Source organism: Trachinotus anak, unplaced genomic scaffold (assembly GCF_046630095.1).
Source record: "Trachinotus anak isolate AG129_WGS33_773 ecotype Australia unplaced genomic scaffold, CSIRO_AGI_Tana_v1 ptg000018l, whole genome shotgun sequence".
NCBI classification, from domain to species: domain Eukaryota; kingdom Metazoa; phylum Chordata; class Actinopteri; order Carangiformes; family Carangidae; genus Trachinotus; species Trachinotus anak.
This window is the reverse complement of record NW_027273869.1, coordinates 17534122-17542962: the sequence shown is the minus strand read 5'-3', so window position 1 is coordinate 17542962 and position 8841 is coordinate 17534122.

Below are 8841 nucleotides of genomic sequence, written 5' to 3'. Positions count from 1 at the left end.
GCGTGGCTTTTTTTTTTTTTGCTTTTTTAAAAAAAAATTGGAAATCAACTGAAAAATTTAACTGTACAAAACTGCACAAAAGTTTCAGACCTGTGATCATATCAAAGACTGAGTCAGCCTTTACCAGGGAGTAGATTTTGTACTTTGTGTTGGAGGAAAAGTGTTACCCAACAACAAAGTAAGACACCTGTTCATATACAATAACAACCTGAGACCAAGGCTGGATTAACCTACTGGGGGGAGGCAGGGGAAAAATAAGCTTTGGGCCCATATTTGGCTCTTTAACACACACTTTACCCCAACCTATTCTGGCCAGAGCCCCAGAAACCATCCAGTTCTACTGCCACCTTGCCCCAGGTTTGCTGTTTCTCAGTTAGTTTGTAAAATACTTTATTAAAAATATATTTGCAGGCCCCTTAGGTTTGGCTGGCTAGGAGATGGTGGCATAGAGAAAACACCCTCCAGAGCAATGTCAAGTTTCTATAAGCTGGTGGTATATACTGACTTGGATCAGTGGACCTTGAAAATCCTGAGTGTAGGGCCCTAAAGTAATGTGGCCCCTGCATTTCTACCAAATGTTGAGGTCTTGTTTTTTTCCTGGAAATCTAGTTTTAACACTTAATTTAATTTAACACAATATTTCATCTAATATTATGCTTATATGGTGCATATTAAAGAATTTGCATGAATGTTTTTACTCATTCTGACAGTTTTAATTTTTTGTTGCTCTGTAGTGATGAATATTACCAAACAAATTTGCAATTGAAGGAATAATTAGACATTTAAGGAAATACACCAACTGGTTTTCTTGCCACGAGTTAGAGTCCTTTCAATCTCCTCAACTCTTATCAGTCTGTACAATACGAAGCTGCAGCCAATTATTTAGCTTAGAATAAAGCATGGCTCAGTCCAAAGGTAGCAAAACCCACCTATTAGCACCTTAAACGCTCAATAATTAACATGTTATATCCCATTTGTTTAATCCCTAGAGTCCATTCCTGGTTTTTGAATGGATTTAATAAATGAGATATACTGTAATATGTTAATTACTGAGCTTTATGTTGATGCTTTTGGAGGCAGATTTTGTTACCTTTGGATAGAGTCGCTCTTCATGTTTCCAATTCTCAGCCTTTCTGCTAGGCTAAGCTAACAGGCTGCTGGCTTCAGCTTCTTATTCAACAGACATGGAAGTGGTATTGATCTTATCATCTAACCATCGGCAAGGAAGTGTATAAGTGTGTTTCCCCAAAATGACAAACTATTCTAGGTAGAGAAATTACCACAAAATAACTGCACCACAGTGAAGCAATTGTGGGTTTGGGGGCTGCTGCTGTGCCCTGATGGTGCCCTAGCTTTGCAGGAAATGACGTAACAAGCAAACTTTGCTGTAGCTCAGTTATCTTACTAAGGGATTTCAGTGGAAAAGACATTGAGCCAGCTTCAAACCACATCCTTTATATCAGGATAAATATCAGCCGTTATGACCCAGCAGTGACCCAATCTCACCCCCCCAGCCCCCACCCCAGGGTCGAGCACACACACACACAAACAACACAAACCTTCATATTTAAAGACACTACAGACAAAACAACACTATGTAGAGCGTGCAGGGAGAGATTCGTGTGTGTGTCAGAGGACAAAATAATCTGTAGAGAAGATCGAAGAGACTTCATTCCTCACATCACTGACAGGTTCCAGCCTCTGTCTGCTGGCATCAGCCGCCAACGTCAACAACAACGAAAACAACAACAGCGTCAGATAGAAGCTGCTTCCCTCTACCTTCTTATCCCTCTCTCAATGCTTTCCTCCCTTTGCCTCTTCTTTACTCCTTCATTCTCCCTCCTACAAAGTATCTTTACCAGCTTACCGTTATATGGTGGGAGTCTAGTATATTATGTGTGTGTGTGTGTCTGTGTGTGTGTTATAACAGTATTACAGCAGTTGTGTATGAAAACAGCAGATAAGAGAGCAGGATGATGAAATGTGAAGCAACAACACATGACCCAGCTTAAAGATCTCTGATAAAAACAAACACGCTATATACTGTATCTACACTCACACACAGTGCGGCAAAAGCACACACACACACATCTGAATACACGTGTACACACACAAGGTATGCATACATTTCAGCAGATAAATACATACAAGCTATGAGGCAAATGTTACACACATTCAGTGCGGACAGAAAAGCAAATGTACCCCCGTATTTGTGATTTTCGTGTGTGTGTGTTCAGTAATGACACATGGAGGCCGGTTCAGCATAGTAAATGAAAAAGACTTGATAAGATCGGTGAGACGGGCCGACAGACTTGTGGGTTTATGTAGTGGGTGGAGGGGATTGGGGGGTTTGAGGTGGTTGGTGGTGGATGGTGGTTAAAGCAGGGGATCACGAGAAGAGGCATGGAGGTGTATACACTAATTTTTACCGCTGCAAACTGCCTAAAGTCGAGCAGGAAATCCAGTGTAGAGGGCTTTCGTTACAGCACGAGAAGAGAAAAAGATGAAGGTTTTTTGTGGGATTTTTACAGAAACACAGCTCATTTTGCCAGTTTGTTAATGTGCAGTAGGAGGATGATATTGTGCTTTAATCATTCAAGTTACAGTTTATGTGTAATTTGAAGATTTAAAGTCCTTTTTCCCACTGACAAGAACACAATTTCAAGGAATATATGAGGGTCTGCGGATTACATTTTTGAAAGTCAACACAAAATATGAGCATCGTCAATCAAAATAATTGTTTTGACATGAAGCTGTTTACATGATTAGTGTGGTATTGAGAGGCTAACTGTATAACAAACACACACACAGCTACTTGCAGAAAAATAAGTAGGGTATCTTCTTCTCAACATCATTGGATCCATAGAAATCCTCAAGTTTCCAAAGATAACAAATATGTTGGGGTAAATCTTGGGTGAAATATGTATGCAAACAACTATACAGTATATACATTTTATTCTTGATAGTCACCCAGAAATAGCTTTAACATATCCTCTCACATATTTTTGTTTCCTTTTGCGGATAATTTAATGTGATAATTAGGTTTCACAAACCTCCTACAATTCCTCAACAGCGGGTAAACTTGTAACTTTGTTTTATTACCTCCTCTAAGGAGGTTATGTTTTCTGTCGAATTACACAAAAAGGACTGAACCGATTTGCACCAAACTTGTTGGTGTGATGGTTCATGGGCCAGTGACAAACCCATTTCATTTTGGGGTGGATCTGGATCATTTACTATGAATTTGATTTTTTTTCTCTGAAGTCTGGTGTATGTTTTCTGATATTAACCAGAGGTCTGTGATCTCACAGTGCCCTTCTAGTCTACGCTCTTGTTGTGGTGAAGGTGGCAGGTTATACATGAGGGCTTTATGACTCAGTTATTAGGCATTTTATCTCAGCCGTGCCTCCTCCAGTGAAATTCTCATGTGATTTTGTTTGCTTTAGTTTTTCACTCATGCTGAACAGCTTGTTGCAAAAGTAAGGAACATGCAGATACAGTAGCTAATGATGGTAGATGATCTTGGCTTCTGAAAACCTGCTTTATTTTACAATGAAGTGGGGAGGAAAGATGCAGACCTGGCCAAATAGTCCATAGGTTATATAATTATTATTCAGCTTTATTGCCAATTCATTTCAGCAGTAAATATGTGGGGTAGTACCAGACTTCATCCAGGTGTTTGGAAACTACACACATTAAGAAAACCTTATTTTAAGACTTAATTAAATATAGCTCTTTATTTTCCATGTTTCTCTCTTGGTTTTGCTTTTTTTTAACAATTTGATTCTTGTATGTTGTTATTTTGACACAAACTGTCCACACAGTGAACTTCTGCCAGAGCCTAACCTCAAACTAGGCCATTTTGAGTGTGTGTTTCCATGTGTGTTATCAGTGCCTTTATCAAAATGGTTTCCATTCAGCTTCCCTTTTTGTCTCTGCTCTTGCTGTCTTGTGAAGAATTTCGAATTCTGTATCAGAGTGAGGAAAACACACACACACACACACACACACACACACACACACACACACACACACACCAATCAGTGGCTAGTTCTCTATCTGATATGGAGTTGATCATGGTGGCATATAGAGTGTCTCCAGTGACTTCACACACACATCTGCACACACACTCATCCCTTCGGTCTGATAACAGCACTTTGTGGGAAAAGGGAAAGTTGAGGGACAGATATGTTTTTTTCCGGATGGACAGGTATGGTTTTTGGCCACGCTCCGCTACTCCGGGACACCTCCATGATTGGCATGGAGGCTGGGTTGCCTCCTCCACTGACAGATTATTCATATCACCTAGTTAGGTTTCATGAAGCAATTATATGTCTTCACACTCCGCCAACTTTGGGAATGGCAGACTATAGAAACACACGCTATACGGTCCCTGATGGTGGGAAATGAGGAAGAGGAAGGTGGTGTGTCAGGGTTCAAGCTCACTTCCATCAGGCCATTAAAGTAAAAGCGTGAGGTGTTTTCATTATGAGTAAATGTTTGTTTTATTTCTCGTAACTCATTAAGACTGGATGAGATGTACACACATAGTATATGATTACATCGTTTTTAAGACCTGTGATGCTGTGATTTGCTGAAATTCCTATCAGGAAGACGAAATCCATCATGTGAAATCTATTTTGTTTGTTTTTTCAGGGCTTTTAGCCGCAAAAAAGTTTTTAAAGTCGCGGTTTGGACAATGGCTGAAGACCTGAGCGAGGGGAGCGATACTGAAGCAGATTATAGCAGTTACCTGAACGAAAACGACAAGGACGATGACTTAGAAGATTCAGACACTGATTTCAATGATGCTGAACTGCTAACCAGCTAGTCAAGGCCGAGCGTGAGACATGACAGAGGAGGAGGATCGGAGAGTCAGTATCAACACTAGTTTGAGGTAAAGATTCACCTGATGTAACACTGTCGCTAAAACCTTTATTTCTCAGCCTCTGAAGCAGACCTTAAACCTTTGGTTTTTATTGTAATCCATTGCCTTTATCCTAATTTTCATTAACATATTTTTTAAATCAATAAATATTAATGAAATGTTGAATGAGAATGTTGACAAATGTGCTTGTTTCTCCAGCCACATATCCAAGACAAAACAAATGATTTTCAATAAAAGTCAAAGGTTTAAGGTTTCAAATGGTTTTGATTTCATGTTTCAATCTGCTTCAGATGCTGAGTAATCAAGGTTTTAGTGAACATCAAGTTTTTCAGAAAAGGGTCTGAATGAGTTCTATGTTACTGATTCAAACTATAGACAGAAAGGTTGTATATTTGCTGCTTGAACAGCTGGTATCTCTAAAGGCTTTCATAGGGAAAACAGCAGATGGAGTCGATTCTTTGGGATAAACTGGAAAAGAAAGTTGGATTGAGCCATGATCCCTGACTGATAAAGAAAATCTCAAACGTCACCGACAGGAATTCCAAAGAAGATGACACACGTTTGGCACAAAACAGCCTTCACCCCACCAGAAACACACATACTTTTCTTTTTATTTTCATAGCAGTATCTTAGGGAGGGACTTCTCACAGCTACTACTAAAAATCTGTACCTCTGAAGTGAAAACCTATGGTTTAATACCAAACTATTTCAACCCCTTAACATTTCCCCTTTTGTTTCCACTTAAGTAGCTTTAGGGTAATTAAATCATCATCATTATTCTGCTCTGTCTTTGCAATATAGAAAATACTCTGTATCCAAATCAGGTGAGTTTTCCCTTTTTTCCTGTGCACTTCAGGGACTTCTCAACCATGTTGGCTTAAAAGCTTAAAGCTTGGTTTAAAGTTCATTCTTGACATTGGAAACTATACTTGAGAAAACAAGGTCCATTTAGTAGCTTTAGTTTTAAAGGAGTTACTCAGTCTCATCTTGTTCCAACTTTCCATTAAACTATATATTGACTGCGCTGAATGAAACCTGTGAACCAAACACTTTGTGGTTTTTACAGCTGCACCATTCAAGATGTCAGGTGCATTCTTATATATATATATATATATATATATATATATACACACTTCCCAAAATTCAGCCTGATATATTTGGCATTTTTCGAAACTTTGGGATCTCCACCAGAACTTTAAATAAAGTTCTCGTTCAGGGGTTAAATATTTGTACAGTAGGGATTAGGTATGCTTAAAGGAAAGTAGTTCATATGAATTGTCAACCATGTCTAAAGGCAAAAATAAGTGAAGTAGCTATGTGAAGAATAAAAAAAGTCTAGTCAAACCCTACCTTCTTTTACGCCTCTGCGTACCTGGTTAATCACAATTCTGCCGTCAGGCAGGGGTTTCCAGATTCCAGCCCTTCCAATACAGGATTTTAAGGCGAACGCTGATATTCACTTTCTAGCAGAAACAGATCCCGTACATTTAGTTATTGAGGGGGCATACAACTGTGAATGCATTCATTTCTAGTAATTTTCCACTGGTCTAATAATCTATCTAATTTCACCAGTTCCAGCTAGCTATTTTCAAATGTGACAGTCAGACGTTAGCTAAGGGCTTTAGCGTTAATTCTGAAAAGCCACTGAGATTTAAACTTTGATGGTGAATCGTCAAGTGATCTCTCCGCTATCAGACAAAAATAAAAATTTAGCTTCCCCTGCTTTCAGTTCAATCCTGAAAGTTCAATCCTGAAGTGTTCTGAAAAGGTGTTATATTTGGCCTCCGTAGAGTTGGATGTAGGCCATCAACATTTTTTAGATTTTTATGTGGAAAAGGCTGGAAAATTGGTTTATAAATAAATATCATAAACATGCAATGACTCATTGACAAATGACTACAAAATGTTTAGGCAGGGGACGCTCTATTTTCCACTCCCTGTGAATGCCCTGTCAACCCTGTCATGTAGATAGAGGTTAAGAAGTCACAACTTGCCGTTATGTGTCAGTGTTCAGAGGGAGTGATTCAACAGAACTGGGCTGATTGCTCAACCACTACAGCAGAAAATCAGCGTAGCCTGACCGCCTGTGAAAACAGACACACGCATGCTGCTGAAAGACGTGGCAGCGTTGGCAGAGCCAGCACGTACACACCCCGCTCGCAGCAGCAAAAAAAAAAAGCTAAAAATATAAACTAAACACACATTTAAACCCAAGTCTGCACATTTGACACCTTTGCAAACTGTGAGTGACATCATGGGAAAACGGTCAGGTAGCAGGTTTTGTTTTCGGCAACACACCTGCCCATTGACATATAGTGGGTTACACACACACACACACACACACACACACACACACACACTAAACTGTCCACAGCCCCAGTTCTCACACCATCAGCTGTGACCTGGTTAGCTCTAAGCCGGTGTTTGAGCCTGGCCCTTAGTTGAGGTTGGCTGCTCAGACAGGGCAATAGTTTGCACTCGCACACACACACACACACACACACACACAAAAACACACACTGGCCACTGTGGCTAATTGAATGGCCAGGGCAGGAGGTCCAGGTCTTTATGCTCGTGGAGAGGAGCCATGAATTTCTCTGTTTCATTTGGACACACTGAGGCAGTGGGAAAAAGGTGAGCGAGTGTGGGAACGAACAGCTACAGGCTCTGAATATTTACCTGTGGGCTGAGAGTGAGTACTTCAGGACAATAAGACGAAGACAATTCATTTAGTTTGATTATATAATTGTCAGATTACGTTGTCCTCAGCTGAACATGAGGGGGAAAATGTCTCCTAAAAATGACTTGTATATATTCCTAATGCAAATTTGAAAGAAACGTGAAGTCGCTGATTAAGTGTTTTTTTTAATCGACCTAATAAGGAAACATTTTTAAAAACCTGCTAAATATATTAGCAAAGCATTCACTTCTTCATTTGTGGATTTATTGTTCACTAAAGCATAAAATTCAGTCTTTATGATGATGTTGGTGTAAGAACAGCAACAGTGGCACAATCAGACGTCTTAAACCGAAACTGCAGATCACAGATTGTGTACTGGAAAAAACGATCTGTGCATGACCTCAAAAACATAACGGCAAAACCATTTTACCTTTGGCAACCTAATGTCTATGAGACACGTGATGCATTTCCATTAAACTGCTGAATGCACAATCTGAAATTGCGAACTTAAAATCGAGTAATGGAAACACAAAAACTTTGAAAAAACTGTATACGCTGTCATCAATAAAGGAATATTTCGCAAAATTAAGTTAAATTAACACTATTTTCGCATTTAAGTCATGGCACCTGCCGTATCGGGCCCCAGGGAGCATGTTCTGAGAGGCAGACTGCTGGAAGAGTTATTTCTGGTTATTGTTTTATGTATTTTTTTACCTTTAATGTAAGGGGCAGTAAGAGAGGGGAATGATGTTGATTTCAACCTGGGCTGCTGCAGTAAGGACTGAGCCGTAGTGGTGATCCACTGGGGATAATGGAAATGTCTTCGCGTTTAATTTGAGTGATATTGCAAGTGGAGGAAACCCAGCTTTATTCATACTTTATTAACTCAGTGGAAACACGATTATTCACAATTGTGTTTTGTTGACTTTTCTAAAAAAAAAAAAAAAAAAAAAAAAACGCTTCTAATTTGCACGAAACTGTAATAGAAACTTGGCTATGTTTGCATGTTCGTGCTCATTAATCTGCATTAATCTTAAACTGATAATCCTCAAAACAAGGCTTTATTTTTCATAGCTCTCATAGAGGTTGACTTTTTTTTTTAAATTCAGGGTCCTCACCAAGCCGTGACAATATGCAAGTGAAAGTGAAAAATGTCCGATTTAATGGGTTTTCACTTCAGGCCTTGAGGGAATCCATAGCTTCAATCGAAAACGGCAGCATTCATGTGCTGGTTCAAGCCCAGTATCGGTTCATGTACAGTGTACATCTGGGC